The sequence below is a fragment of the Otolemur garnettii genome, unplaced genomic scaffold (genome assembly GCF_000181295.1).
Source record: "Otolemur garnettii isolate 467f Iridium unplaced genomic scaffold, OtoGar3 scaffold00121, whole genome shotgun sequence".
NCBI classification, from domain to species: domain Eukaryota; kingdom Metazoa; phylum Chordata; class Mammalia; order Primates; family Galagidae; genus Otolemur; species Otolemur garnettii.
Genome location: NW_003852516.1, coordinates 5,663,966 through 5,688,868, shown reverse-complemented (window position 1 = coordinate 5,688,868; position 24,903 = coordinate 5,663,966). Strand labels below are relative to the sequence as shown.

The window sequence follows — 24,903 nt, the reverse complement described above, 5'->3', positions numbered from 1 at the left end:
GGCTGCAATAAGAGTTGTACTATATTTTAATGCTTGGTGAGGCTAGAGTCTCCTTATTACTTTTATTATGCCAAAATGCATTTCAATATACTCACCGAGGTATTTTTCCCAATGGACCTTTGAACTGCTTTGTCAAGTTCCAAAAAGAACATCCCTTGATATTTTAATTACGATTGGGGAAGAATTGGCATCTTCCTTTTATCCAGACTACAGGGGTATGTGCATGAAATGAAGACCAGCAAACTGCTGTGAGGATTGGGAAACCATTGTTCTAACTGTTGGAAGTCTGTATGACAAGGAAGTTGAAGCAAATGGAGAAATTCAGAAAGAAAGGATTTCTCTCTACTCTTTCTTACATGCCACTGATCACCAAGACAGCATGTCCCGTGCCTTCCTGCCATTTCCCCCACGGCCATCTGTCCTCTGTCCCTCATCATGAGGCCTCCCCCGCCCCCAACACACACAGTACAGGGAGGAAAGGAACCCTAAATAAAAACAGTCCTTGGTATTTTAACAAAAAGATCATTGAGTTCCAACAGGCAAGTGAAGAATGTATCACTTAATTCTTCATGGTCTGCAGCCATGAAGACTGATATCTTTCTTTGAAAGCAGAAGTTTTTGTGAAGCTGGTGGGGCTCTTGGGTCCGTTGTGGTTGTGATTCCAGATGTTGAGAATCTCCTGTTGTTGGGGGAAGTCTGGCATGCAGCCCTTTCTGGTAGCTGCTGTGTTATTGCTCTGTTTGGGGAAATGGAAGCCGAGCTCCTGAGCTGGAAGATGAGATTTACTGCTGGTAGGACTGTTAGCATGCTGGCTCTTTCATGGGGGATTTGTGTCTATCACATTTGAACTTGTGTGTTGTGTAGGTTGCTCCCCTGGCAAAGGCCATTAATGCAGTACTTATGGCTCCCACTCTGGTCCCTCTCTCTAGCCTGTCTCTGCTCTCTAAGGCCTGACGAGGGGTGTGTTTTCCTCCCTGATTTACTCCAAGCATTAAGTCTGTTTTCTGCTTTGCTCTTTACAGTGCCGGTCTGCAGGCTGAGGTGACATCTCATTTATCCAGAGATGTGAGGGTGCTGAAGCTTGACATCCTTATTTGGCATCATGGTAAGCATTTGAAAGGGGGGAAGAAGAAAATCAATCGCAGAAACCCTTAGATTGATGAGCATGGGCTGCAGGGGTGCTGGGAAATTCAGATGCTGGTTCTTTGCCATCAATCCCACCTCCCTCCCTGAGTTCGAAGATCCTTCAGTAAATAGAACACAACTGCTTTCTTTAACAAGTGACAGAAAAACAATTTTCCATGACATTAGAACCTCCATTCTATTTTCCATTTATTGTAGTAAAACGTAAATAATATAAAATACCATTTTTTAAAAGTGTACAATGGCACTACAATGAAACATTCAGGGGCATTAACTGTGTTCACGTTTCTGTGCAACCATCACTGCCATTAATTTTCTTTTCTTTCCTTCTTTTTTTTTTTTTAGTTCATGTCTTTTATTAACTCATATATAATTACTTGTCTTCTGGTTTATTGAAGCAGTAAGTTAGACAACATTTGCCACAATAATGCCCATCAAAGTGGCTGGCCATAAAAATTCTAGCACCATACTTGTCCGAAGGACACTCTTGACAAAGGCAACTAATTTTGCCATTCTAATCCACCTTATAGTATTTTAGGACAGCCAGCTTAACCTTCTTTCTCTTATGCTTATTTTTTAGGGGAGTGGTATAAGACTTTTTCTTCCTTAGCACCACCAAGAAGTCTTAACACAAGATGAGTAGTGAACCCCTATTGAATGTTGTAGTCAGAGAAAGTATGCCCATCTCCCAGTTGCTTGCCAGCAGGAATGAGTCTTTGCTGATCAGAAGCAATTCCTTCCTTATCCTGGATCTTGGCCTTTACATTTCTATCCTACTGAAGGTTCAACCTTGAGAGAGATGTTCTTCCCCATGAGGGTTTTTATGAAAATCTATATCTTGGTGGCAGTTCTACCGCAGATGGCGGATCAGAAAGGTGTTTCCAGAACTTTTCATCATCTCAAACAGAAATGCTGGAGGCTGGGGCAATGGCTGTATCAGTTTACATTCTCATTGGCAATGTACAAGGATTCCAATTTCTTTATCTCCTTGCCAACATATGATATTTAAAAAAATTTTTTTATAATGGCAATTCTAATGGGTGTGAAATCGTATCTCATTGTGCTTTTGATTTGCATGTCCCTAATGGCTAATGATATCAAACATCTTTTCAAGTGCTTATTGCCATTTTGTATATCTTCTTTGGAGAAATGTCTTTTCAAATTCTTAGCCCATTTTTGATTTGGGCTGTTTGGTTTTTGTTTTTGAGTTATAGGAGCTCTTTATATATTTTGGGTATTAATTTCTTATCAGACATCTGATTTGCAAATGTTTTCTCCCATTCCATGGGTTGCCTTTTCACTCTCTTGATAGTGTCTTTGGTGCACAGAAATTTATAATTTTGATGAAGCCCATTTTATCTATTTTTTTTCTTTTGTTACCTGTGTTTTGGGTTTCATAGCCAAGAGGTTGTTGACAAATGCAATGTCTTAAAGCTTTTACTCTAGGTTTTTCTTCTAGGAACTTTATAGATTTAGCTCTTTATTCCATTTTGAGTAAGTTTTTGTATATGGCATAAGGTAAGGACAAAATTCATTACGTAGCACATAGATCTACAATTTCCCCAGTGTTATCTGTTGAAGATGCTGGCCTTTCCTGATTGATGGTCTTCACGCACTTGTTGAAAATCAATTCACCGTATATGAAAAGGTTTTCATTCAATTTTTGAACATCAGTTGATTTCGAAGAATTGCTCTGTGACAGTTGTAAAAAAGTTATTACTGAAGCAGTGCAACAAGCAGATTTTCTTAGGTAAATACTATTTTTTTCAATCTATAAAACATGTGCGTCATTGCAAAAGTTTTGCAATACACAAAAATCAAGAAAGGTAAAATACATGCAGATGGAAACAAATGACTCTCCCAGCAACACGGAGAAGCCAAGCAAGTGCATCAGAAAGGATACCGTTGACTGTGTTTCTTGGAATTGAAATAATGGGCCATAACACAGTTTGTCTACAAACTTTCGTAGTGACTATAAGTTAGAACATCTCTAACATGCTTTTCTCCAGTTGTCATTGATATTTGTTGACAGTGCTATCATTTTTCTAAATATATGTGTTTCAATCCTTCATTGCTCCCCAAGGCAAACAGTGACTTCTTCACTAAATAATCCCGAAATTCTCAGATGAACACTTAGAGAGGGTCCAGGACCTTTGGTACGAATGTCTTGGTCTACTAGGAGTTGGCACCAAATGACTGTGGAAAGTATAATTTCTGTGCTGTTGGCATATACTTATACTCTATATACCTTTATTCCTTGAGGCATCTTTTGGGCATCTGATTACCCATTTTTATTGCCCTTTAAAGATTTCAAATTATTTTCTCTTGTGCTTTTCTATCTATGTCTCATGATCACTCTACGATATAAGCCAGTTAGATTATTTTTTTCTGAATTGCAGCCTGAAGGCTCAGAGAAGTTGAGTGATCATTCCCAAAGCTCACAGACAGGAAGTATACACCCAGGGACATGAGTCCTAATTCCTGACCCTGAGGCTTTCCTTCCACAGTACACAGACAGAATATAGCACCTGCTCTTCTGACCCACATCATTTCTGGAAATGGGGAGTTGGCAGATGAGAGTCTTCTCCTTCCTAATTGTGGAAGGATGAGTGTCAGGCCAGATGATAAAAACGTACCCTTCAAAGACGGAGTGCGATGTGCAATTTTTCTTGGTACATTCCCATTATAAGTGGCAGGTTAAGCACTACCAGAAAAAATATAGCCATGGAGAAGGAAAGTCTTTTGGCTCTGAAAGACCTTCTCCATGAGAAGAGTTCTGGATTTACAGGGAAATGGCAGGCAGTGGTATGACCATTCTCATGAATCACATCATATGTTGAAGGCAGAAGCCTCTCTGTTTAGAATGACTCTCATTTCCCAGATGAACTGACCAGGATCCAGAGAAGGAAGTGATTTACTCACAGTTAAGCTGCCAGATGAAGGCAGAGCTGGCACTTGCGCCCTGCCTGCCCTCCTCCTCCCAGCCCTGGGCCCTCACTAGGGAGCATTCCTGCTTCACAGCTACCTTCTCTAACCTCCTCACTGCTGCAAATGTGCTATCATTTTTTTTTACACACCCGGATAAAGCCTCAAATAAATGTGAACACAGACTTGTTTACAAAATAGACCTGAAATTCTTTTCATAAAAGGAAATGATTTGAATCTTGGAATTCAGAGTAAATGTAGTGCAAATAGAAGGAAAAACTGCTTCATATGACAGGTCATCTAATGTGACTGATGCATATAATAGAATGTTAAAACAGGCAGGAACTTAAGAGAACATAATTTATTGATTAATTACCAAATGGGTACAATTATTAATGGGTACAATTATTTTTATCATTCATTGGCCCAGTGTGTATGAAGTGTTTGTATGTGCTAGGCATGATGATTGATACTGTGGATGTAATGATGAGCAAAAAGGAGCATGGCCTCATCTTCATTACACTTCTTGTCTGATGGGGAAGACAGTTATCAAGCTGATGAACATATACATAAATGTAGAATTCCTGCTTTGCTAAGTTCTGTGAAGAAGTAGGTGGTGTGATGAGGGAATTGAACATGAGTGCTCACTGGATTTGTGGATCAGAGTCTGTCCTTTGGGAAGATGGAGCTGGGGAGTGATAAAGGAGCTGAAAGGGAGACCAGTGCAGCTGGAATTCAGAGAACAGTGGGGAGCATAGTCTGAAGAGAGGCTATAGGGTGGATAGAAGCTGCGGGGCATAGGAGTTTTTACTGAGGATAAGATTTGGTCTTTTCCCCAAGATTATTGGAAAACCATTGAATGACTTGGATGGGGCTTGCAGAAGAGGTGCTAGGAGCCATTATCAGGTTGACATCTTGGAAATATCTTTTTGGCTTCAGGGTGGAGAACAGATTGGAAGATGGCAAGTGTGGTTGCCAGGAGAACCATGAATTGCATGTTGATGTGGCCCATTCAGGACATGATGGTAGCTTGACTTAGGGATGCGTGACTATAGAGGAGGAAAAATGGATATATTTGAGAGGTATTTAGGGGGTAAGTGAACTGGGTTTGGTAATAGGTGAATCGCCTTTGGAGATGGAGATGAAGCATCAAGAATGACTACAGATCCCTTGAATTACACTACCAAATCCACCGTAGTGCCACTCACCAGGTAGACTTTGGAAAAAGAGCAACTCTGATGCAAGAGGAGAGTGGGCTTAGATCTCAAAGTACTTTTGAGAGAAGTCTATAGAAATGGACACATGGTATAGATGTGGAACTCAGAAGAGAGTGTTAGCTGGAGACACACAGATTTGGAGTTCATTTGTGAATACTGAAGCCATAGGCATGGACAAGATGGAGGGAATGTATAAAGGAAGAAGAGAAGAGGACCTAGGATGGAGTCTGGGTGGTCTGCGTCTTTATGGTATGAAGGGAGGGGATACAGAGAAGGGGCAGTCAGAGAGGAGGTAAGTGTCACAGTGGCCAAGGGGAAATGGTGTTGCAGAAGAAAGCCGTGGTCTTCTCAGCCAAGTCTTGCTTAGAGATAACCATAGGGTGGGGACCAGAAAAGGAACATTGGATTTAACAACGTGAAGATGATTTGCTGCATCGGGGAGAGCTGGAAGCAAGGTGTAGAATGAGCAGGGAGTGGTGGCAGTATTCTTGCTTTTTGTGTCAGTTCACAAAATGTGCTCTGGACAGGGAGGGAGGAGCCCATCCAGAAAAACCTGTGATTTGCAGTGTAACCATTGCCCAATCACTTACCCTATCCCTGCCTTAGTTTCTTTCACCAGTTCTATAGACTATGGGGGGCTTATGAGAAATAGAAGAGCTTTGGAAATTGAACCTTAAATTATTCCTTGGTTCCCCTAAGCTTTATGTGCCAATTATTTTTAAAGCTATTTTTTTTCTTTAAAGATCTCCCCTTGTCCTCCCCAAACATTTTTGATTTGTGTGTGTTTGCATTAGAAGAGATTCCCCCTCTTTTCAAATCTGTTCGAAAGTAGAAAGTCCTTACTTATAATCTCTTGTGACCTTGGCTTAGGAGACAGTGTCAAATGTCCTATGTAGGTGTTGGCCAGGAGCTTATTTACCTTGAAGAGCTGTATTATTTGAATAATCCTAGGGCTGATCTGGAAGAAGAGAAAAACCTGTTCTTTGTTGGTTTTTTAATGATCACTCGGGGCACCAGAGAGGACTGTCTTTAAAGAAGTAGGCTCTGTATGATTGAAGACTTGTTGTCTTGGAGTAATGGCCATGCCTGGACCCTTACAACCTCCCAGTCTATCCTACATATTCTTTTTTTGCTATTTATGTGTCTGGAAGTGAAGGGCTCCAAGGTCTTAGGACATAACAGATCTCTAAGATGGAAGCTGCCTGGATCCCTGAGTCACACATGGAGCAGAGCCTCCAGGAAGAAGTCTTATGTTAGACTGCTTCATGAGCAGGAAATAGACCTTTGTTGGATCAAGCCCCCCAAAATGTTGGAGTTGTTTTTCATAGTAGGTGATTTACCCTGAGCAAAACAATAGGACTTTCTAATACAATGTGAGCTATGCTTTAAGTGAAGCTTATCTGAAGTGTTATAAAGAAAGATGAAGGTCTAATTAATTCTACCTGGGAAAGTTCGGGAGGGATACAAAGATGAGATGGTATTTAAGTTGAGGCTTGATGACCAAAGAAGAGTTTGCCAAATGAGGAGGATGGGAAGAAAGTTTAAACAGGTGAGTAGTGTGGGCCACATCCACAGGATATGGATATCTATTGTGCAGAGTTTGTGGCAAAGCTCCTGTTTATAGGGGATGGTTGGGGAAGATGCCAGGGAAGCCAGAATAAGCTGTGAAGGCCAGTACCTCTTCAGTCTCATCTGGAAGGCCATGAGTTGCTGTGAACATTTCCTAGTGGGAAGTATGCCTTAGAAAGATTCCCCAGTGTTGGTGCGGGGTCTGGATGAACAGGGCAGCATATGGAGGCTGGGTGTATGCATAGGTAGTTGATTCAGAAACCTGGGAAAGATCCATGAGACAATGTGCATAAAAGAACTATAACACAGTCCCTGGCAGAAAGAAATATTAGTGCCATTGGGTTCCTTTTCTGTGGATGAGGAAAACAACTGTGGGATAAAGAGAAAGTAAGGAGGTAAAAGAGCCATTTGGAAATGACAAATCCTTGATGAGAAAACATTGAATGAATGATACAGTCTCTTCTGCAGCTGCTGAATGGTCTTACTGTTAAATGCCTACTGGTGGTTGGAAAGGGTTATGAAATAACTCTGTCCCAGGTCTGCCCCCCTCCCCAGAGCTCTTAAAAATTTAGCTATCCCTCAAGAAATCAATGGGATATGCTGATATTTTGTGAGTGACCCTAGGACCAATGTGAGTATTGGGCATTGCAGAATGAGTTTCCTCAGGGTTCAGGGAACTGAGGTTGATTGATCTGCTGCTCAGCTGTAGTCACTAATCAGTAGTTTCCAACTATGGGTCTGTCCCCCCTCAGTTATTTGGAGGGAAGCTGCTTCACCCACTTTATCATGGTCTCCTGGTTCTCTTATGTGGGGTGTGGATGGGAGGTGAAGTGGTGCGGACTAAATGGGGGAGAGTAAAATTATAGTCACCTGAAATATGGACCTCTTCCACCAATTACAGTGGATGGTAACTTGACGAAATTGATAAGAATTTGGTGCACTGGAGGCAGGGACCCTGTCATCAGCCTGGGCTGGTTTGGACTCTGAGATGTCTTCATATCTATTCTTGAGCCTCTAAGCAGAGCTACATTTCCAGCCATACCCAAAAAGAAGTCTACTCTTTCTAAAAATACCTTGAGATTTCATTAACACGTTGTCCCTTTTAGTATAACACCTCTGACTTAGCACCCGAGAGAAGGGTGTTTTTCTTCTTTGTGTGTGTGTGTGTGTGTCTGTCTAATCTAATTTCTTACAGCTCCAACAGAGTCTGTTTTTCCATGTAGTTCAGTGGTTATAAAGGGACACTCCCCGGCCACCCATACAGCATTCCTTTGTTGCAGACAGTGGCACTGGTGAAATGCCACATCGATTGTCTGAGGATCTGTGTCCAATGGAAACTCCAACTGAAATTACACATCATCATTAACATTCTACCTGCTGCCAGGGGCTCAGAGATGGGTGTAAGGACAAGCTTTGAAGCCAGGGTGCTGCTGGAGCCTTAGCCTCCTTTCCAACAGGCACACTGGACTTACAAATACATGCACGGGCTACAGTGAAAGTGCAGTGGACAGGAGCTGCTTGGGTGTGGGCCAGCTCCTGCCTCATCTCTGGCATTTCTGAAAGGCGGCAGACTGAATTTGCACCCTGAGAACTGGAGGTCCATGCTTCCGTGCTGCATCTTGACACCTGGTATCTGGAAGAGACTGCAGCCTTTGCCAAGACCACAGCTACTGGGGCTGCTGGCATGGACTGACTGATTGGCTGTGTTGGTTGTGGCCCAGATCTGGTTAATAGGGGGAAAGATAGGGAGTCACTGTGACTTAATCCTACTTGGCTTTGTAGAAGTCTTTCATATCATCAGAAGACTAGAAAAGAAACTTAGAAGTGCATATACTGGCTGCTACATTTTACAGGGGAGGAAACAGAGGCACCAAGAGATAGAGTCACTGACACAAAGTCACGGTGAGATAAGGGTTCTCAGAGATCATTTGGTTGCAAGTAAGAGAAACTCACTCTGACAAGGGAAGGGTTAAGTAAAGCAAAGGACTCAGGCAGGAAGCACAGAGGGAATGGAACCAGGATCTTGAAACCTTTGGGAAATGCAGTTTCTTATTCTCTTTTTCTGTTTCCCCCCATGCTCCCATGTTTGCTTCTCTGCTCATCTGTTTCTATCTCCTTTTTCTCAGTAGGCCAGCCCCTCCTGGAGCTTACACCATGCCCTGCTGGTGCCCAGCAGGGATGAGCGTAGCCCTGGACTGGCACTCCACTGACTCCTTTCCAGTGACAACTTTGAACAAGTGCAGCTCTGCCCAGCCCAGCCTGGGTTGGGGCTTCTTCTCTACCTCTGCTCCCAGACCCCTACCCACTTGTGCGTGCCAGGGAGCAGGTATTCTGAGAAGCGGGTGTAGGTAGGTTGGGAATTGGCCAGCATATCTACCAAGTGATGGAGCCAGAGGTCTTGGGTCCATTTTCCTGTGCTTCTCCGCTACACTGGGCTGTGTCCATACAACCACTCAGAAGTCAAAAACAAATTGAAAGGAATTTGGAGTTGGTTTGGGGATAAGAGATGACAATTTTGTTTCTTAGACTTAAAACTTCATCTTTATCCTGGGCCTTCCTTTTGCCACTCATTTATTTAGTTTAGAGGAATGGGGGTGGTCCATTTACTGTGTTCACTGAGATTCCAACAGCTTAGCGGCGTGGCATTAGCCTAGAAGCCTGGCTTCATTGGAATAAATAATAATGAAAACAGCTTTGAAGTAATTTAGCAATCCTCCCAAACCAATTATAGGGTTTAGAGCTGGAATGGAAAAGATATGTTTAGTTAAACCTTCTGCACCCCCACTTTACCGATGAGGAAACTGAGACCCTGAGAGGTAAAAGGACAAATATGAGCCATCCTAAAAGCCAGTGGCAGACCTGGGGCTGATGAAGAGTCTCTGTGTTCCCAATCTGCAGCTGCCTGGAACAGCTGCTTTGATAGCGCCTTCCTCAGGTCTGGAAATCCGCCATGAAGACATCTGGGGAATGAAAATCCACTTGAAAAGCCCATTCATGGGCAGGTCTTCCTTGCATGTTTCTGAAGGGCCCAGAGAGTCACTGCCTTCCTCAAAGATGGACAAAAGAGCAGATCCAGCCCTCAGAACTACCAGCGGATGCCAGGCCTGGGAGGCTTTAGTGCCGGGTGTGGCTTGTACCCTCCAGATACAAACTGAAAGCAATTCCCACGGTGATCCTGAAGCAGAGACATCTTTCTCCAGCCCTCACACACATCCCGGGGACAGAAGCACACAGCCATTCTCGCTGCTCACAGCCCTGCCAGCAGAGAGTAGCATTTATGGCCCCTCTGTGAGACACAAATCCAGACATGCACTGATTTCATTTTCCTAACAACAGCATTTCTAGTCTTCCCACAGCACTAATAAATTGCTTCTGGAGCATCACTTGCTTCAAAATATTTCCGTTTTTCTTTGCCAGATAGTTCAGGAGCCCCATCTATATAGATGGCAACCAGATTCTTTGGCTTCAGATTCTTTAAGGTAGGCCAGATTTAAAAAACAAACAAAAACAACATGCCTGTTGTTCTTATCATATCTGTTCCTTCTCAAATTTCTGTGTGGATGTTTGATTTGCTTATCAGCTGTGAGTGGGGTCCACACTACAGGACACGGGGCTGCAGAATGCATTGCAATGGGATTAGCAAAGGGAAGTCAGCCCAGTCCTGACTCTCCTCCACAGGACTGGCCTCTGGGCAGTGCCATTTGCTCCCAGCAGGTCAGATATCTCACCTGTGAAAGCTGAAGAATGGAGATGGGAGAGCCATAGTGAGACTCATCAGTTGGTCTGCTATGCAGTTTTGGGGTGGGGGTAGCAGTTACATAAACTTCGAAGTGAACAAAACCTTCTGGAGTTTTGTGGCACACATCTGCACATCCATACAAAGTGGCCTTGGCAATGGCCTACTTGGTATCTGAATTCCAAGTGCCAAGTTTTGCTAAGAGTCCTCACTCTAGTCAAGAAAACTCAGGATCCTCACTGGCCTGATTGACGGCATAATGTGGGGGTCCTCAACCTTTTTGGCACCAGGGACTAGTTTCATGGAAGAAAAATTTTTCATGGCCTGGGGGTGGGGGCATTGCTTCTAACAGAAAGAAACAATAAATGCTTCAGATGATGGATACTCCATTTACTCTGATTTGGTCAGTACATAGCATGCCTGCATCAAAGCATCACAAGTACCTCATAAATATGTACAACCACTAGGTATCTATCATTGAAAGTTAATGATGGCTCCTGCGGCTCAAAGGAGTAGGGCGCCAGCCCCATAACAATTTAAAAACATGCAACCTAGATTTCTCCCATGCGCAGTTCACAGGACGGTTCTCGCTCCCGTGAGAATCTAATGCTGCTGTTGATCTGAAGGCAGGTGGGGCTCAGGCAGTGATGCAAGGACCTCCTGTTGTGTGGCTGGGTTCTTTTTTTTTTGTTAATTAAATGATAGCTGTGTACATTAATGCAATCGTGGGGTACAGTGTGGTGTTTTCATATACAATTTGAAATATTTTCATCAAACTGGTTTATCTTATAAGGGTACAAGTGGATCTTTCTAAAAGGTAATGTTAACCAGTGTGGCTGGGTTCTTAACAGGATATGGACCAGACCAACTCAGTCCACGGCCTGGGGGTTAGGGACCAGAGGCAGAATGTTTAAGAACCAGGGCTCTGGATAAGAGACTCTGGGTTTGATTAGTGGCCGTTTGGCTACCTCCCAGCTGTGAGGGCTTAGAGAAGTTCAACATCATAAATGCTCAATAAATGTTCATTTATTCATCAGGGTTATTCTTACCACAGTAGTAACCTTGCCTTCATCAGGGCTGACCCATCTTTGTGGCTCTGCTTCTACTTCCAGCTGTAATTGCACACTTCGGACCCAGAGGTGCATCTCTGGAATTTAGGTCCCTCCTCACTTCAGCTTGTCCTTAGTTATTTGGCAAAGGAAGTCTGTGTCCCCTCTCAGAAGCCTCATCACCAAACTTCTCCATAGCTGTTTAATGTTCTCTTCATGGAAAAATGTCTTGGCAGCATTTTGAAGGATGAACTAGCTCTTGAGCATTCATGAATAAATGAACCAAATAAAAAACATCTTATAATGAACACAGTCATCGTAGCAGTTGTCTAAGGCGTCTGAGTCTTGAAACTAATCGGAGGTCTCCTGGGGAATTTTTTGCTTGCCTTTTGGGGAAATTTGCAGACAAGCCCTACTCCAAGTGTTTCTGAGTCTGTTGTTTGATGCTATTTTGAGTTTTCTCACATGTGGAATTTATTCCTATACTTAGCTCTTGCCCCAGCACCCAGGGATATCTGAAACTGTTTTCAGTTGACCAACTGTAGTGTATTAACAACTCCTTGCATGGGTTTTCCAAAGCACTTAGATCAGGCTGACTCCCTATCTCTGCACCCTTTCCCGGCATCATCTCCTGCGCCAGCTGTGCTGACCACAACTTTTGTAAAACTTTGACCAAAGAAAGTTCCCAGCTCTGATTGCCAGATCCCACCAACAGCAGTAGGGCCCCTGTGAGTGAGGAAGCTGCAAACACAAAACGCTGCTGATGCTCAGAAAAATTTTAGTTGGTGGAAGATGCTGAAATGACTAGCGGCATTGCCCAAAGTTCCTGAGCAATGAAGATTTTTCTTCCCAAAGTTCTGTCCTTCTGTACTGAGAAAGGGCATCTCTTGTCAAGCAAAGCGGTAGAAATTGTCTCACTCTTTTACGCTTAAGAATGAGCAAAAAACCCTGAAGCTCAAACCTCTTTCTTTTTTTTTTTTTTCGGAAATATAATTCTTTTATTATCAGAATGTACAAAACACTAATCCTTTCATAATTCTGCAATATTGCCTCAGACTACCACAGAGTTTTCAAATTTATCTTTAGCTTTCTATAACTTTCATTTACTGTTATTCATAATAGAATAAAATGTTTGACTTTGATGGTTAAGATCTAAGAAAAAGAAACAACAGGCTCGGCACCTGTGGCTCAAACGGTTAAGGCGCCAGCCACATACACCTGAGCTGGTGGGTTCGAATCCAGCCCAGGCCTGCCAAACAGCAATGATGGCTGCTACCAAAAAATAGCCAGGCGTTGTGGCAGGCGCCTGTGGTCCCAGCTACTTGGGAGGCAGAGGCAGGAGACTTGCTTGAGCCCAGGAGTTGGAGGTTGCTGTGAGCTGTGATGACACAGCACTCTACCCAGGGGGACAGCTTGAGGCTCTGTCTCAAAAAAAAAAAGAAAGAAACAACAAAGTTTGGACCTGAGATAAATGTAAAGAAATCATCGGTACACCCAAAGCACATTCTATCAGAATAGCCTGAGAACCTCATCAGACAGACCCCGAATAAGTAACTATACCTCTAATTTTAAAATACTAAACATTCTAAACATGTACTGATTAACTCATACAAGAAGTTCAAATATGTGCATTTTCCAGGATTTGTTTTAAAATTCAGGCTAAAAGTTAAAAGTATTTCAGTTAAACTGTGGCATCTGAGAAAAGTTCTACTTCAGGTGGTGCCTGTGGCTCAAAGGAGTAGGGCACTGGCCCTGTATGACGGAGGTGGTGGGTTCAAACCAGCCCCGGCCAAAAAAAAAAAAAAAAAAAGTTCTACTTCTGGGGAAAAATCATATAAAATGCTCTTTTGCCAGGGGATATGGTTTAACAAAACTACAATAATTAATGATATTGCCTTAACATTTCTAAAATCACATAACAATAATTATCTTTGATTGCCATTTCAAAAATTTTTGATACAGGGTATGGTATTCTTTGCTCACTAGTAACCAAAACACATAAAAAAGACTTGTGACAAATATTCATAATCAATTATTCTCCTAAGCTAAACATTTCTGCAATGATTTGTGTTTGAGTATATAGTACTATGACGCTGGCTACATGAGATAAAAAGAAAATCTTTTGGACAGGAAGCTCAGCGATGGGAGTGTATTGGATTCAAGAATTCAACACTGGGTATACACAAAAGGGAAAGTATTTCCATTGGAAATACTTAAAACGTTACAAACGTCTCTCTAGATATGGCAACATTCAGCAGCTTCTAGTACTCTCGTATCCTTTGGCTCCCAGTGACAAACAGTGCAGAAATAATACCTGTGTTTTCAGCTTCTCTCAGATGACATTGATTAGCAGAGAGAGACCTGATGCCTTAGCTGAAATTTGACAGCCCAGAAGTGCACCAACTCCTCCAACGAATCCCTGATGTTCTAGAAACGATGCTTTCAGTTGACTGTTGGACCAGTACTCCAGTGCATAGGCCAGAAGTTTCACTGAGAGAGTATTGACATGTAAAAAGTTTCCAAGAAAGACAACTCTGTTTATGTTCTCATTAGCAGCTCACATTTGTGCCGCCGAACCGATGTTAGTGGTGATAGTAACTAAAGTAGCTCTTGCCAGATCTTCTTTGCTAACAGATTCTTATAAATCATATTCCTAAAACTAGACTCCACAGCCCAACCTGCAGACCAAATCCTTCATAGTCTTCTCCACAAATATCATGGACCAGCTTGTCAACTTGGGTGCTATTACCTTTAGATGCCATTTCAAGAGCCTCTTCAAAACTTTCACAGCCAGTCAATAAACTGCACCAACCCAGAAAGGAACCCCCTCCAAGGCTCCGGCCATGAGCCTTTGGAACGGACTGCTAAAATACTGACCGCTGTGCCAATGTTCACTACCAGCAGCAGATAATCGTCTAGATTAAAAGGCATCTTTTGGCATTTCTTGGGTTCTGAAGAATTAGCAAAATAATAGCACATGGCTTGTCCGTTGAAACTGCCAGAATCTATATACATCAAGCCCTTTACAAGGCAGTCAAGTTCATCCGGCTTGTGCAGGTGGAGGTGTTCAATTGCACGAAAATTTTTTTCAAATTTGTAAGCACCACCTCCTGTCGCACATAGCACCATTTGTAAGGCTGAGAAGTTTTTAGGTCTTCCCATTTGGATAAAAGTAGGCAGGTCCTGGGGTGGAAATCTGACAAAGTGCAAGTTCCCTCTCCGGCCCCAAAGTGTTAAATCCTTCAGTTCAAGGCGTAGGTCCTGAATGCCAATGGATTCATATCCTACACGAGAAGTCAAATATTCCCAAATGCTTTTTAAGCTCTAAACTTCTTGTTCTTCCTCTGGCATGATATCACTAGGTTCAAAATATGAGACCTTTAAGAGAGTTCCCCCAGTGTCTATGCCAAACCACGGGAAAGAGGGTATCTGGGCATCTTTGATGTTCATGGTGTCTGCCAAGGGGCCAGGAGGGGCAGCCTCTGGTGCCTTGCACGGAGACCAGTGGCAGTGAGTCAGGTGTAAGTAGGGCGGCAGGATCCAGGCCCAGTGGGTTCCTCCCCTCGGGAGGGGTGAGGTGGCCTAGGGCGAGATGATGCCTGGGAGGATGCCTGCCCCAGGGGATGGCCCTTCACTCCGCCTCCACCCCAGGGACGCCGCCGGGGACTCAGCCACCACCTCGCCTCCAGCCGCAGCCATTCCAAACCACCACCTTCTTTTTAATTGTCAAAATAAGCAAACTGACTCTGTTTTATTCAAGGTCTAGGAAAGGAGAAACAACCCCCCAGCCAGGGAACAGGGACTGTGGGCAACGCTGGGTGGTGACACTCACCATAGCACAAGAATGCTCCCTGAAGCCCGCAAACCCTAGGAGTTAGCCCAAATTAAGGACTTTGTTAGCAGCCGATTGCCAAATCCTTTTCTCCTTTTATTTCTTTTGCTGACTTGCAGTGAGCTACATAATAGGGAACCTTTTTCTTCTTCTGCCCACAGATTCCTTTCTCAAAAAGCCTTTCTAAGAAAGAGCCCAATTCTATCTCAAACATAAGGACTTTCATTCTCTGTTCTTTGTGCTGTTTATCTTGGGAATTTCTTTCCAATTTTAGGGCTTTGGCTTTCTGGCTTTCTTTCTTTTTTTCTACCCAAAGTTAAGCACGTGGCTTGCAATGTGAGGAAGACTGGCCCAGTGGGGCAAAACAGACCACCTTCTTGTATTGTGATAGAGCCACATGGGTTTTGGGCCTCACTCTTTGTTAGCATAGCTGGTGGAGGAAAATAGATTCCTACTGAGTTGCGAGGCAAATTATCCACAGTTGAAGTGATGAATCATTGCTTAACTTAGTTGTGAAAGAGAGGAATGCGGAATCTGTAAGGAGCTAGCAGACTGCGTTATGGATTAGCAGGTGGGGGCCTGTGAACACAGGTGACCACCTCCTTAGGTTGACCTCCTTTTCATAGACTGGACATGTACCACATATACTCAGTGGAAGTTCCTTACATTGACCAGCTCCATATGTCGACCACTTTGTTGTGGTCTTGTGGGTGGTCAACTGACAGAGGCTTTGCTGTATATCCATGGTGTGTCTGGGTATGATGTTTATAGAATATATAAGAAGTCTTTTCTACCTCTGCAAAAATAAAGCAAGGAAACATTATGCTCCCTGTAGCTATGCTACTAGCATCACAGTTATTAGCTGCTTTAAACAGTCAGGCGATCTCAGGTTTTCTTAATTCCTTTAAAAGTGCGTTATATATTTGAAATATCATCCAACAGTATTTTGCTAAGAAATCACGGAAGCAAATAGCAAAATTCTTTTTTTTTTTTAGAGATAAGAGTTTCACTCTGTCACCCTCAGTAGAGTGCTGTGGAGTCTGAGCTCTTGGGCTTAGGTAATTTTCTTGCCTCAGCCTCTCGAGTAGCTGGGACTACAGGCGCCTGCTACAACACCCGGCTATTTTTTGTGCAGTTTACCAGGTTCAAACCCGCCACCCTTGGTATATGGGGCTGGTGCCCCACTCACTGAGCCACAGGCGCCGCCCAGCAAAATTCTTAAATACAAATTAAATAAAATAAGGATCAGGATGTAACATATAGAGAAAAAAGGCTCTATGTATGGCTGCTTCATAATTTAAGGAGGTGATTCATTATACAGATAAAACTGACTTAGAATTTGCCCTATTGAAAATGGCAAATAGGTCAGTAATAAACTTTTCAATGTTCCAAACTGGCTCAGATACATTTGGTTAGAGTGGAAAATGTCTTGGCATGGCCGATATCACAAAGACAAATGATCCTGGAGTGTAGAGAAGGAGAGTAGAAAGAGTTCAGATCTGTTCGTTCTAGTCTGTGATAGAAACATTTGTTCAAAGACTGACATTCGTGGAGCAAATTGGTGATTGTTGCTCTTCCTGTTCCCCTCCTAGGCAATTATTCTGGATACTTCCATATGTCTCCACGTCCACATCAAATCGGCTATCAGATTCTGCAAAACCCTTCCTGGAGTAGTTCTTTATTCTGTCCTGTCCTTTCCTTTGACTGTGACTGCCTAGATCTGGCCTGTGGCATCTGCTTCTTAGGTTATTGTACCACCTCTCCCCTCCTTTCTGTATTCTCTGCTTCAGACATTGCTGCCTTCAACCCATTATCCTTGTTCCAGACAAAAAAGAGCTTTCTGGAATAGAGATCTGTATACTGTTTAACTGCTTGAAAACCTTCAGTAGGTTCTGGTTCTGGGAAAGCTGTATTAAGCACATACCACTCCTTGGTATTTGTTTCTCCCACTGAATGTGATGAAAATCCCTGGAGAAAATGCAGGGCGCAGCTACCAGAAGACACAGAGAAGTAAAATAATAACAGACAGATGGGGAAAGAACTCCAAGTGCTACAGAATGCATAACAGGTGCAGGTGCAGGAAAATCAGACAGAACAGGGAGATTAAAGCCCTGGATTTCTAGTCAGTGATCCAGGAAGGGGGCCACCTAGGAGCTGGAAAGTGTCAGAGACATTCCGGAGAAGAGGAAGCTCAAGGAAAGGATCACAAAATGTTATAAATGAACTCCAAGCTCAACTACAAGCTGCACATGCATGGATTTGGCCCCCGACTGAAACCCAAAAACGTTAATAAGTATTTGGTGGTTGGGTGACTAGTGCAAGAAGATATTAGAAGTTTCTATGAAAGGTGCCTGGTGTGGTTTGGATGTGGTTTGTGCATCCCATCGAATCTTAGGTTGCTATTTGATCCCCTATGTGGTGATGTTGGGAGGTGGAGCCTACCGGGAGATGTTTGTGGCATGAGGGCAGATCCAGGGCGAATAGGTCAGCTCCCTTCTTTGCTGGGGGTGAATGAGTTCTCATTCTATTTGTTCCCCCAGGAGCTGGTTGTCCTGGCACCTCCCATCTCTCTCTCTCTCTCTCTCACCTGCTTCCCCTCTCACCAGGTGATCTCTGTATGTAACTGCTCCCCTTCCCCTTCCACCATGCTTGGAAACCGCCTCAGGCCCTCAGATGCTCAGCGTGAACTTTCCAGCCATCAGAATCACAAGCCATATAAAGCGTTTTAAAATCAACTACCCAAAGAGACACAATACAGTGCCCCAGTAAGGAAGTACTGGTGGCTTGACAGGCAAAAGGTTTTGGAGAATAGACATATCTAAATTCAATTTGACGAGGTTTTGTCAGGATGTAAAGCCTCTTTACCTTCCAACCTACAGCAAATGCATCTATCACTTTAAGTCCTGTGTGAGAGGGAAAATCAAAGAAAAGCAAGTGAGTCCTTCTGACAAAGACAGCAAACTGTCCAATAAAAACTCATGCTCAGTTTCCCATTGTGCAGAGCTATTGATGGGGAGCAATCGTTGCACCAGGTGTAACCTTTTCTCAGCCCTTCTTGCATCCGGGAAGGGCCATTTGATTGGTTAATATTTACTAATGGAATGTGAGCTAAAGTGATGTGCATTCACTGCTGGAAGGCAGCTAAGAGGCAGGTGTACTGTCTGCATCTCCCATCCCATCTTTTGAACCTTCAAGGAGAAAGGAGTCTTTGATCATCACATGTAGGAAAGCTGCCTGCCAGACACACTAGACGATTATTTGAGATGTAACAGAAGTAAGGGCCTGAAAAACGGAAAAATGTTTTATGATTTGTCTATTTAAATCTCTAATCCCGCTCTTTTTTGGGAGTTAAAATATGCACCCCCACCAGAGGCCAGTAATCACAAGAATAAAAAAGTTTTCTTTTTTCTTTGTTTCTATCTTAAACCACAGGAGATGGCTCAGAAGAATAGAGGTCACCAGATCATCTTCACTAGAGATGTGGTAGTTGAATAGCAATAGCCTGTAGCTAAAACACCATTTTAAATGGTCTGTATTTCTGCTTATAGGCAGGACAATGATCCTGAAAGATGAGAGTCTGCCATCCTCCTCATTTGCTGGCAAATTAATAAACTTCCCTTTCTTTTTCCTCAAACTTCTTGTCCTTATTCTTCATTTGGCTGTAAGGACAAGCACCAAATTTTCAATGACAGAAAATTATTGAAAAAGAACTCTTAAGCTATAGACCCCTTTTTCATAGCACCTAGATGTCCCCTAACCATAACACTTCTTCATTTTGTCAGTGCCACTGGCTGGAGAATAGCTTCAGGGTTGGGGAGTGAGATACATGAGCAGATAAGGGTTCCATGCAAGCCAGAGGGAATCTTAAAGAAAGAAGCTTGGGAATATGCATAAACATTGAAGTGGGCATGAGGCTACCCACAGGACATGGCTTTATTATGTAAATTACCATGGACAAGGCGACCTTAACAGATATGTTTCCTTCCTGTTGCTTTTGACAGTAGGACTCACTTCTTTGTATTCCAAAGCTAGTCTAATATCCAGGGTACAGAAGTTCTCTCCCAAATGGTATTTGGAGTCAAAGTTATCTTGCCATATAAGATTATTCCATATTACATAATGTATCTATTTTATGTTTATATTTTTAAATGCCACTTTCTTAAAGTGGGACTCATCAAAAATAGGCAGAAATCCTGATTTAGGATCACTCATAATTGAATCTTCCTTCATCTCATCCTCTAACCCCAAGAATGCAGGGACAGGCATTGGATCCATGGTGCGCTCTGAACTGCAACTTTGAACTCACACCGTTAGCTGTTTTCTTTTGCAGCTTGTTTTTATGCCGTGCTGTTTAAGCACGTCCCTCTGTTTATTCTGAATGACTGATTTTCACTTCATAAATTAATTCTGTGATGCCAGCTGTGGACCAAGTCCACTGTTCTGCTCTTGACTAAGGAAGGAACTAAATGTGAGTCCCAGAGGCTTATGGAAGACATGGATGCCACATTTTCTGGAGCTGGAGGACAGAGAAAGAGAACAGAATGAGGTTGAGGCCCAGCCTGCCAGCAGGACGTCCCTATGTGCCAGAGACACAATTTGGCTAGTGGAAGTGGGGGTGCAGGCTCCCTCTTAGCAGCTACTGTGCTCTCCTGATTTGCCCGCCATAGGTGTGTGCTCTGACTGAAGACATGCGGTCCTCCATGTACTGAGAGCCACATGGAGCTTGTGCTTTCTTTTTCCTATTTCCTCATGGGCTCTCAATGTCAGTGGGAGACTCGCTATTTCCTTAGCTGACCTGCTAACTGCCCCCTATACAGCTTCAACTGAGTCATCCCTTCACATCGTGTGTGCCTACGTCCCCCTGTTTTTAAAGAGGCCCACTAAAGGCTAGTAGAATTCCCAGAGCAGCATTCCTTCCCATGCAGTGTGGCAAGAGATTACCCTTTGCAATCGTACTCTTTCTCTCCCTGCTGTGAATCTTCCTTCCTTCCTTCCTTCTCTCTCTCTCTCTCTTTTTCTTTTTGGAGACAGAGTCTCACTCAGTCCTGTCCCCCTGTCCTCTAGAGCTAGCTAGAGTGTTGTGGCATCATCACCACTCACAGCAACCTCGAACTCTCAGGTTCAAGAGATCCTCTTGCCTCAGCCTCCTGAGTAGCTGGGACTAAGGGTGCCCACTACAACATTCAGTTAGTTTTTCTATTTTTAGTAGAGACTAGGGTCTCACTCTTGCTCAGGCTGGTCTTGAACTCCTGATCTCAAGCAATCCACCTGCCTTGGCCTCCCAGAATGCTAGGATTACAGGTGGGAGCCACGGTGCCTGGCTTCCTGCCATGAATCTTTATAAAAGCCCTTCCCTTCCAGCCTCTCGTTTTTCTTTTCCCTAGATTTTCCTGTCTTGGGTGTCTCTGCCAGTGTTGTCCAGACTCCTTAGGCTTTAGCATCGCCCCATTGATTCTGACCCTGTCTGCCCCCTTCCAAGTTGGTGCTCCTAATATTTTAAACATTGTTAGGTTTATGACTATGCTGTGTGGCTCACCAACTAAGACGTGAGCACTGGTGCACGTTGTAAGTGGTTTTGGTTTCACAGCCAGCCCTACATATGCCGTGTCAGTAGGTCCTGGTGTCTGGGAGGACAAGCCATGTGGAAGAAGGAGTCACGTTTCCTCCCTGCAGTGGGGTACGAGGAAGGGACTCACCTCTGTTCTCCTTTCCACCAGCGTCCTGCCCACAGCTTCAGTTCTCTGATCTGACCTTAGGAACGGTTTTTGGAAGTTCCCTGTTAAGCCAAGTGAATCCTCCCAGGGCCCTTTACTGATGCCCACTCAGTCCTGAAGCCAAGAGGGTAAAAGCCCTGTGGGTGCTGGGACACCTGTGTGTGTGGCTCCCACCTCAGGGGCAGCCTGTAAACCACAAGGCAGCTTCCAGAGCCTGTGGCTTTGGCGTCAGATGACCTAGGGGTGGTTTTGTGCCTCACAGAGGGAAAAGAAAGGCTTTTTATTTTTTGTCTCTGCCTCCAGCTGTAACCACAGACCCTCCTCCTGCCCAGACAACAGCCCCCACATCCTGATCTTGCAGCCTGGGCCACTAGCATTCCTTCCCTTTTCTCTTGGCTGGGGCTGGAGCTGCTTGGCAGTTATGACTTCACAGTTCATTAGCAGGCAAACAGACAGGTGACACTTCCTACAGGCAAAATAAACAGCTTGAGAGAAAGCAAGTGTCTGGGCTCCCCACCAGGGCATGGCAGCTGAGTGGGGCCTGGGGGGCAGGGGGAGGAGCTGTAGTTCCAACATAACCTGAGACCAGCAACTCAGTTGTCGTCTGTCAGCTTTCCAAACACTGAGACCCACCCAGGGAGGCTTCATGGAGATGTGGCTGAACCAGAAAGTGTTTGCAGGCTGGGGACCTCCTACATGGTGTGCAGCTGGGGCAAGGTGGGGGACTTTCGGGGCTGGGAGTAAATAGGCAGATGATGGTCTAAAAAGTGAACACGAATCACAGAAGACACACTTAAGAGAGGGATGTTGCCTGACCTTCTCTAATTTGCTTGTGGCTTTTTTGACAGCTCACTCAAAAGAAAGAGTCCCTCAGCTCCACCCCTTAAAGCCCCAGAAGGTGCAGAGTTCTTGACATGATGTGAGGAGCCAGCCCCGGTGCTGCTCTACTTGCTGTGACCTTGGTGGGTCAGGTCCAGCTGGGAGCTTCCTCATCTGGAGCTGAGACCCTGGCTTGCACTCTCTCTCTGTCCCTGGGTTCTCACTGCTGGCCCTACTGCCTGACCACCTGCTCTGTAGTTGCCCCCCACTGAGAGCCCTGTAGCAGCCCTTCTTCCATTTTGCAAGACAAACAGAGGAACAGATGGACGGGCCCACTGACAGCCCAGTGGACAGCTGTCCCCGCTGCCTCTTTGGGGCCTCCCCACCACCTGACACAGACCCTGTGAGCATTTGTGGGAGTGGAGGAGGACCCTGCAACAACAGGAATCAGAATGGAAGTCTTGCCAATTGCCTCTGCCCAGTTCAGCCTTAAAGACTGACTTCCTCTTCTGCTGAACCAGGAAATAGGGACACAGGACAACGGGAGAAGGCCTGGGGTAAGGGGCAATCTGAGACAAACAGGAAGCCCGCTGCCCAGTTAGTCAATGGCTTGCTTATTTTTCTCACCCCATCCTAGTAGAGATTTCCCAGGTTATGTGGGTGTGTTTATCCTGCACACAATTCCCCAGGCCCCTGGAGTAGAGGCAGCATTGAAATAAACCATTTGCTCTGCCCAGCCCTCTGTTCCCCGAAATCCCCCCAAAGTCAGCCAGACTTCTTGCTGGTCATGGGCCCCTTGGTCCACTAGAGCCTTCTCAAGCTCCACTGGCCTGGGGTAGCAAGCAAAAAACCCGAGGAAAGGAAGAGAGAGCAACACAGCATTGGTGTCTGGCTTTGCTCCTATCAACAGAATCTCTGGCATTCCAACCTTGAGTGACAATCCCTTCTGGTTGGCAAGGTCCCCATGGTGTCCTCTGTATTTCATTGGCCCTGGTGGCAGTTCTCCTGGAGGCCTCTCTGTGTCATCAGCTCCTCACCTCAGGGGTGTGGGTGTGGGTGGACGTTCCACTCTGTGGGCTCTCCTGGTGGGCCAGGAGGCCGCCTTGGCCTCTGGTCAGTGAGCCCACAGTTGCTTTCATGGTTTCTTCAGTAGACCCTGTGTTAAATAGGGAAGGGAGAAATGTCCTCTCCTTTCCCGTGTTACATTCCGGTCCCAGGCTGTAGAACAGAATACCTGTAGAGGAAGTGCTCTTTCATTAGGGCTCTTTCTGCCCATGTTTCCCAATTCTCCTATCTTCCTCCGTGTATTCTGCTGAGGTTTCTGGCAAAGCCTCTCAGTGGATGGCCCCCCCAAGACTTGAACCTGGCTGGGCTCTGTGACCTCAAACCCACAGCCAGAGCCTCAGGACCAAGCTTAGGCTCACTGACCCCTTGAGCCTGCAGGTGAAGTGTGTTCCTGTTTGGTCCCTTGCCCCAGAGGTTAAGGAACAGCTGTAGTTTCCCAGCCACCAGAGCCCTCTCTAGTTCCTGTGAAAATAAAACCACAGCTGACTTATTCCTGTGGACCTAGTTCTCAGTCTGTACAGAAAGAACTATCTTCTGGTTTGGAGTTTCTTGACTATTTCAGAAAGTGGAAAATGCTTCCCTTCTGAATGAAAATAATCATTGCCAAGTTCAGGTGCCCTCTTTAATGTCTCTTTCAATGGAAAGGGAATGGAGCTCTCAAAGTGTGCAAGAACCAATTTCCAGAAGGTAGGGGCAGCTGGCCTTAAATCCCAGAGTCATCCTTGGAAGCTTTGAATGTCAGAGGTATTCAGGTGAGTTACAAAGGGGCATTCCAATCAGATCAGATGAAAAACTAAGGTTAAAGAAGTTTAATTAAATGTAAGGATTTGTAAGTGTCTTTGTTTGTTTGCTGTGGTTATAATAGAATACCAGAGACTGGGTAATTTATGAAGAAAAGAAATTTATTTCTTATAACTCTAGAGGTTGGGAAGTCCAAAGTTGAGAGGCTGAATCTGGTGAAGACCTTCATGTTGGTGGGGACTCTCTGCAGAGTCCTGAGGTGGCACAAGGCATCATACAGTGAGAGGGCTGGGCATAACAATCCCACTTTTATAACAGACCCACTCTTAACTAACTTAATCCTGTGATAACCTACTAATCCGTTAATCCATGCGGATTAACCCATGCCCTCATGACTCTATCACTTCTTAAAGGTCCCACCTCTTAATACTGCTATAATCAGGCTAAAGTTTCAACATGAGTTTCAGAGGGGACAAACATTCAAAACATAGCAGTAAGAAAGGCGTGAAATTGTTCTTGTTTGCCTACTTCTTTGAATCTTACTCTACTCACGTTCTTTCAATATAGTCTTTAGTGACACTGTTAATTCTGCTATTTTTAAGATCTCATGTTGAAATACCTTAATTTGGTTTGTAAAAGGATAATCAGATAGAAAAGCACATGCTTATTTTCTGCTTTTAACTATACCCAAACTACCACATAGGCCACACGGACGTCAGCAAGGCACTGTTGCTTGCATAATGCTGCTATATCCCAAGTGCAGGAGAAATTCCTGAGACAACATTACTAGTTGCTAACAGATGCTGGCTATGTGACTCATTTTTAATTAACAGTATCAGCATTATTTGGTTTTGCATTGTTAGTGTGGTTGGTAAAATGAAAATAATTTTCCTCTCCTGCTTGCCCATATGTCCAAACAATTAATATCTTTTGAGAACAACAACAAAAAAATACTGATAGCGTTTATCAAATACTCATTACGTACCTGGAGCCTGTTAGTCACTTTTATATATTAGCTCATTTAATCCTTCAAGAACCCCATAAAGTAGGCATTCTTATCTCCATTTTGCAGAAAAGGGAAGGACAACTAAGA

General features: G+C 44.2%; 2 pseudogenes; both read right to left on the bottom strand.

Moving 5' to 3' along the window:
* Nucleotides 1-1,516: 1,516 nt before the first annotated feature.
* On the bottom strand, nucleotides 1,517-11,735 carry LOC100949168 (annotated as a pseudogene).
* A 2,236-nt stretch (nucleotides 11,736-13,971) lies between these two features.
* On the bottom strand, nucleotides 13,972-15,089 carry LOC100948857 (annotated as a pseudogene).
* Nucleotides 15,090-24,903: the final 9,814 nt, after the last annotated feature.